Source organism: Eulemur rufifrons, chromosome 28, assembly GCF_041146395.1.
Source record: "Eulemur rufifrons isolate Redbay chromosome 28, OSU_ERuf_1, whole genome shotgun sequence".
NCBI classification, from domain to species: Eukaryota; Metazoa; Chordata; class Mammalia; order Primates; family Lemuridae; genus Eulemur; species Eulemur rufifrons.
In genome coordinates, this window is record NC_091010.1 from 10,816,813 (window position 1) to 10,824,602 (window position 7,790).

A 7,790-nucleotide genomic window follows, 5' to 3' on the forward strand; every position below is an offset into this window, starting at 1 on the left:
AAAAATTGCCTTAGAAGAGCTCTGCCCAAATGCCTAACTCAAAATACCAAGTTATATAGTAATAATGAGATGGCTGTTGTTTTAAGCTGCTAAGTTTGCAGTGATTTTTACACAGTATTTATTTAATTCTAGAGTAGAATATTAATAAAATGAAATTGAATTAAAAATTGTTCTATTTCATTTATTAATAATTCTAGAGCAGAAGCTCCTAAGTGGAAACATCGAGACTGATTATCTGCATCTACAGAGTCATCAGGGGTCCCCAACCTATGGTGAGTTGTATAATTATTTCGTTATATATTACAATGTAACAATAATAGAAATAAAGTGCACAATAAAGTAATGCACTTGAATCATCCTGAAACCATCCCCCTCCCCAATTCATGGAAAAATTGTCTTCTATGAAAATGGTCCCTGGTGCCAAAAAGGCTGGGGACGGCTGCTGTATACTACCTCTAAACAACTCATGTACGCTGAATGCACAAATCACCAAACACTCTATTTAACATTCTGTGGTCCGCCCTTCACACCCAAAAAGGACATGTAGTGACATGTGCCTATATATTGTACCACAAACTTAGTGGTTTGTTTAAAGCAACACAAATTTATATTATAGTTCTAGCAGTCAGCAGGTTTGCATTTCCTCTGGAAGCTCCAGAGGAGAATCTAATACCTTGCCTTTTCTAGCTTTAATAAGGCTGGCTCCATTTCTTACTTGTGGCCTCTTCGTTCCTACACCTATTTCTCTGGCCCTCCTGCGTCCTTATTATAAGGACCCTGTGATTACATTAGGCCCACCTGGATAATTCAGGATCCTGTCCTCATTTTAAATCCTCAATCACCTCTGCAAAATCCCTTTTGCCATAATGTAATAACACATTCACATATTCCAGGGATGAGGAAGTGAACATTTTTGGTGGGTGGCTGTTCTGCCTACCACATCACCAAAAGCCTCAGATTCCTCAGGAGCTTCTGATGTCACCGAAAGGGGAATGGACCATGTAGATGAGTGCGATGCCTTCTGGTCTTGTTCACACTATACATACACTTCTTAGGAATTTAAAAATATTCTAGTATTCAAAATATTATTGTCTGGCTCTTATAATTCGCAAAAGTGTTTAAGTCATAAGTGATAGGCTACCCCTTATGTGAAGAGAGTGACATTATATGTAAAGCATTTGGAATCTGAGGGTGAGCTGCCAACATCACCACCATCACAATTCCTACCTACCTGGCAGAGAAAGCATCGTGACTATTAAGGTGGTTCTCTTTGGGTAAGGCTCACCCATTGCACTCTGGGTGTACTGATCTTCTGCAGTTTCATCAAATTGGGAGAAACCTGACTGTGTATTTTGTGGTAGTGGAGAGGTATTGATATGCCTGCACTCTCCCCTCTGAGTTGCTATTTATCAATTGGTAGAGGTTTTTTTCCTTAAGATGTGTGGCTTGTGCTATGTTCTTCAGTCTCTACAGAAATGACAAACTGCACTAAGTGACAGCCTTCCTTTGTGAGTTTTCTCATAAATGTTGCTTTTTGCTGTCGATTTTTTTCAAGATAGTTCGATTTTTTAAATTAAAGTAACTTATGCACATGAGGAATTCCATAAATGCCATCTAGAATGGCTGGACCTGGAAGATAACTCTTTCCCCCAACTCACCCTTCCTCACCCTGTCCCATTTTTAGCTGTTTCTTCATTTATCTCAATGTTTTTGTACTTGTATTTAAAATAAGGACTTAGCTGACATTCCTCAACCCCATGCCTTCCCTCCTCCAGTTATATACAGTACTATAAACCACACCTGATTCTCCCGGTAAACAGTATGATCAACTGAGATGAAAGGAACACTACAGTTGGAGAAATTGACTTTTTTTTTTTTAGACAGAGTCTCACTCTGTGCCGTGGCATCAGCCTATGAAAACTATAGACCCACAAAGCTCAACAAACCCTAGATACAAGTAAGAAAAATGTTTTTAATAAAATTCAAAGAAGTCATTGCCAGCCAACTCACATTACAAGTTTTGTTGCAAGAAATGTTTTGGCTTTTATTTTTGGAGACAGAGTCTCACTCTGTCACCCAGGTAGAGTGCAGTGGTATCATCCATCATAGCGCACTGCAACCTCGAACTCCTGGGCTCAAGCAATCCTCCTGCCTCAGCCTCCCTGGTAGCTGGGACTACAGGTATGCACCACCAGGCCTGGCTAATTTTTCTCCTTTTAGTAGAGATAGGGTCTTGTTCTTGCTCAAGCTGGTCTGGAACTCCTAACCTCAAGTAATCCTCCAGCCTTGGCCTCCTGGAGTGCTAGGATTACAGGCGTAATCCACCGTGCCCAGCTGAGAAATCAACTTTCAAATAGTTCTACACATTTTTAGATGACTGCCAGTAAGAACATCTTAGGAATGGAACTTACACCCAGAAGATTTGGCTTCAAGTCCTGTCTTGCATAGAAAGTTTCACCTAATCCTGTGCTCTGCGGGCTTAGACCAAGACCTAACAAACTTCTCCATAAAAGGGCTATATAGTAAATATTTTAGGCTTTGCAGGTCATAGCAAATACACAACTCTGCCATTACAACCCAAAAGAAGCCATAGGCAATACATAAATGATTGGATGTGGCTACCCTGCAAATAAAACTTTATTTACAAACACAGGCTGCAGCTGGTTTGGCCCTGAAGCTGTAGTTTGCCAACCCGTGGCCTAGACTATTACATGGAGGTGATAAAACCACACAGGATAGCGATGAGCATGAAATGGAAAAAGGCGTGACAGTCCTTTATAGACAGCAAAGCATGCCATGGGTGAGAAGAGAGGAGGGCTGAGAAGGAGGCAAAGGTCACAGAAGACAACCTGGCCTGACTCCTTCGGCTGCTGACGGCCACCCTGTTCATCACGGCATACCATGTGTGAGGAAGCACTGAATGTGAGTGCTGCATCTGCGGTCTTGCTTCTGGATGCAAATTTCTTTTTTTTTTTTTTTTTTGAGACAGAGTCTCACTCTGTTGCCCAGGCTAGAGTGAGTGCCGTGGCGTCAGCCCAGCTCACAGCAACCTCAAACTCCTGAGCTCAAGTGATCCTCCTGTCTCAGCCTCCCGAGTAGCTGGGACTACAGGCATGAGCCACCATGCCCGGCTAATTTTTTCTATATATATTTTTAGCTGTCCATATAATTTCTTTCTATTTTTTAGTAGAGATGGGGTCTCGCTCTTGCTCAGGCTGGTCTCGAACTCCTGAGCTCAAACGATCCACCCACCTCGGCCTCCCAGAGTGCTAGGATTACAGGCGTGAGCCACCGCGCCCGGCCTGGATGCAAATTTCAAATAGTATTTAAAGTCCTGTTTCCTGCAGTGTGAATGATTTAAAATTGGTTTAATACTTTCCAGGGCCTATAGACTGGCATATTTTCAAGACTGGATTTAACATCTTATACAACCAGCCATATAAAACGTTTTAGGCAAGGAATTCTCATAGCTCTATTCTTTTAACAATCAACAAAGAATTGTTGATATGTCAGGCATTGTGCCAGAGGGCTGTGGGTGCAGAAATGAGTGAGACATCACTTTAACTGCAGTCCATGGTTTGGCAAGGAAAGCACACATGTATAAAGGGAACAACAGAAAACCGCAAGAATTATTTTTTAAAAAGAGAGAGATTTAGTGGAATGCTGACATCCACGCTGCCTCATATCTTTTAAACATCTTTACAACATGTTGATAGATCTCCACATTTTGAATTCTGCCTTCTCTATGTAGAGTCAAAAAAGAAACCGTTCCCTGTTTCCCCTGCTGTTAGAATGCAGGCGTGTGGCTTTGTTTCTACCAATCGGACATAACTCCACAAGACTTGGATTTGCAAGTGAGCTATGTCAGGAGACAAGGAAAAGGGGGCGACACCATGCCTTGGGTATTGGTGGCAGCAGAGGTGGTGGGTGTGGTTCTGGGAACTGGGGCAGAAGCTGCTTCTTTCCCAGTGTGCTTCTGGGAGCTGCTGCTGGAAATTAAATCTGGAACCTATTTCCCCAGCCCTTCCAGCAACCCAGCAAGCTTTCTCGTTTCCTCACCTGATTCCTTCCTGCTTACACTGACTAACGTGGATTCTGTCGTCTGCCACTAAGAGCCTGACTGGTACATGAAGAATGTTCAGGGTTACCTAGGAAGAAATGGCAAAAGACAGTTTTCAGAGGCAGTGATGTTAAAGATGAGTGATCCTAGAAGGACATTCCAGACTGAATGAATTGCATCTGCAAAGGCCCGGGAGCATAGGAGAGCACGCTTTGTTCAGGAAATGAAGGTGAATGTGGTTGAAATAGTTGCAGCATAAGAAAAGTGAGTAGCGATGGTGCCAGAAATGTAGGCAGGGATCGTGAAGATTTTTCATCTCCTTGATCGGACATTTATACACTGAATAAATGCAGAGCCATTAAATGACTTTAAGCAGGAGATTGTCAATATCATATTAGCATTTTCAGAAGATCCCTTGGCAGCAGTGTGGAGAATTGAATGCAGGGTGGGAGAGAGACTGGGGCAGAGAGGACTATTAGGAGGCTGTTGCAGTTGTCCAGGTGAGAGGCAGTAAGATCGAAGTTGAAGCAGTGGTGGCTTAAATGGGGGGGGGGAAAGCAGATTGATTTTTTCTGCTGAAATTTTGATTTAATCAGGAAAAAAAGGAAACATAGCAGATTCACCAATATGTTACCTCTCTACTAAGAAAGATAATATTCCATTAAAATCATCTAAATTGCAACCTTGGATCTCTATTTCCCCAGGGCAATGCCGCACAGAGCCAGCGTGTGCAAGCCCCTGTGGATACATTCGTGGATGTTTATGTGTCTCTAGAAGTGGACTGGAGGCAGTGAGATAAAAAGCCTTATTTTATGGCTATTGCCCAGAGCATTCCTTTCAGGAGGAGAGGGGCCTTGGGGACAAGCTGGGAGATAAATCTTATAAAGGAGACATGGTTATTCCTTTCCTCAGAGTCCCGTCTTTCACTGGATTTCTGCATCCAATTTCCATCCCCTTGTCTGGGGAAGCTCATTAGGAAATTTCCCTACCTAAGGAAGTTGGGATTACAGACCATCTCTGTTTTCTAGCACAAAGGCTCTGGGTTTCTGAACAATTTTCCTATTCAAAGTAGAGGAAGAAGGAACAGGAGGGTGTGAGAAAAAGCAAGCAAGAGGAAGAGACAGACGTTCTCAGCTGGCCCTCCCTGCCACACATTCATGCGATGCCTTTTTCCCTCCCTTTCTCTCCCTCTGCTCTAAATTGTAAAACTATATAACATTTAAAGAAACGTGTTTGAAAAGACAGTAAGTCACCCATAATCACATCATCGTGGCACAATTAGCATGCCTCTTTGTGTGTTCATTCCCATCCCTTGTCCTCCACTCGGGTTGCTAATTTTAGAGTTCTCGTCCGAATATATTAATACGTCTTAGGCCCAGTTCCCCAGCAAAACAGACTCTGAGTCAGATCTCCACGCTGGAGGTTTAAGGGACAGAGCTCTTGTATACAAACAGCATCCACCACTGGCTGGCCAGAGGAGAAGCTGGGCAGGAATGCAGCAACCATGAGGCCTCAGCCCACCCTGGGGCCACACAGAGTTCCCACATTAAGGCAGGCTCTCACCTTGATACCCTGAATCAACTAGTTGGCAAATTCAGACTGCCTCCAGGGAAGGGTGTCACCCCCAGTGAGGAGGTTCTCTTCAGCCAGGACAATGTCCAGAGAAGAACTCAGCTGTGAGTCGCAACCAGGCAACATTCCTGGAAATTGGAGGAACAAATGCCTTGATCCTAAAGGCCATATCTAGGCCTGGAGCACAGTGCCTCACACCTGTAATCCCAGCACTTTGGGAGGTCCAGGCAGGAGGATGCTTGAGTCCAAGAGTTAGAGACTAGCCTGGGCAACATAATGAGACCCCGTCTCTACAAAAAACAGAAAAATTAGCCAGGTGTGGTTGGAGTGCACTGGTAGTCCCAGTACTCGGTGGGGAGTGGGGCTGAGACAGGAGGATCACTTAAGCCCAGGAGTTTGAGGTTGCAGTGAACCATCATGATGCCACTGAACTCCAGTCCCAGCAATAGAGCAAGACCCCGTCTCAATAAATAAATAAATAGTTTTTCAAACCTGTAGGCCATACCTAGGCATGCACGCCAGAATCCACAGCATGTGGATTTTCAGCATTGCAGTATCTGAGCAACCAAGCCACATGACAAAGCAGCGTGATATCACGTCACACAATTCTAAGTCTAAACCCTCCCATTTCCACTTACCAGCTTTTTAACCTCAGGCAAGGAATACCTCTGAGTCTGAGTTTCTTTAAGGTAAGGAAAACATTAATGGCTGACTTTGAGGTTTGGGGGAGGACTAAATAAGATAGCATGTGTAGGATATATAGCACATAGTAAGAATTAAGTAAATCAAAATTATGATTATTAAAGTTATGTGTTAATCTTTGGCCTATTGACACATTACGTCCTACAATTACATTTAATGTCTGCAAATTTTATACCATAATGAATAGTTGTATTATTTTACTTAAACATCTTCTACCAATAATCACCAGTCAAGACAATGTAAAAAAATGAGTACCTTTGCCATGCAACTTTTTTGTGTGCATTGAGTTATTCCTTAATTCCCTTGGGTAAAAGTCCCAGAAATTATATTCCTGTATCAAGTCATTTGGACATCTTCATGGCTTCTGTACAATCCTAGTTTTCCAAGTCATTGTCTGCAAGACTATATTGAGCCTCTGCTCTCAAAGAGAAGTGCTATCAACCAAAACTCCTGACAGGAGTTCAGCTGCTTTTTCCAGCTCAGGCCATAAGATCACTGAATATTTCACTCAAAATGTAAATTTATAAAACAGAAACAAGTTGAAGTTGTGCTTTGTTTCGGGTCAGCTGTTATGTAACTGTTATTAGCCCTCCACACACACACATACACACGCACACACATACACACGTGGTTTCAGAAGTCAAATTCAGACAATTCAGACTCCTTTGGTTTCATAATTAGTCTGGTTTCACAGTTTTCCCCATTTCACTAAAAGTAATTTATGGTTCTATTTGCCATGTTTTAAAATATACATGAATTTACATTCATCAGGGGCCGGGCAGGTGGGAGGAAGGAGGAGGCGATGGGTGTATTCACAACTAATGGGTGCGGTGCACACTGTCTTGGGGGTGGATACGCTTGAAGCTCTGATTCGGGTGGGGCAAGGGAAATATACGTAACCTAAACATCTGTACCACTGTAATATGCTGAAATAAAAAAGAAAAAATAATAAAATACACATGAATTTAAACAACATTAAATGGAGAAGGAAATTGTTTTAAACACATTAACACTAAAGGAACCTAAAACATAACCAAAAATGATTGTATTAATGGTGACTAATTCTGCATGGTTGGAGAATAGGGGATTTCATCTTTATACTCTTCAGCATCTTACAAGTTTCCTACATACTCACGTCCTTCGTGGAGAGGGCGCAGGGGATGGGGAAGAGTTTTGGTACTTGTCAGACTGACTTGGATACCAGACCTGCTCAGCCACTTGCTGGCCAGATGACCCCCGAACCTTACTTGCAGGCTCACAGGGTTTCTGTGAGGACTAAAAGACAAGAAAGCAAATATAACCGTCCCTGGTGAGCAGTAGGCACTCAATGAACATTAGGTTCCCTCCCTCTAAAATGGGAGTGAGAAAGGCCCCTGCAACTGTCAGCCTGGAGAACATCTTCCCACTCGCATTCCACCAGGGTGCCTCCTTTAAGGCTGAGCCTCAGAAGGATTAA

At 42.9% G+C, this 7,790-nt stretch overlaps 1 non-coding gene across 1 annotated transcript; it reads left to right on the forward strand.

The window, feature by feature from the left end:
- The first annotated feature begins 1,223 nt into the window (after positions 1-1,223).
- LOC138376768 (U1 spliceosomal RNA) lies at positions 1,224-1,392 on the forward strand. Its single transcript, XR_011231739.1, has one exon. It is a non-coding gene; the product is annotated as a U1 spliceosomal RNA (small nuclear RNA).
- The last annotated feature ends 6,398 nt before the right edge of the window (positions 1,393-7,790 follow it).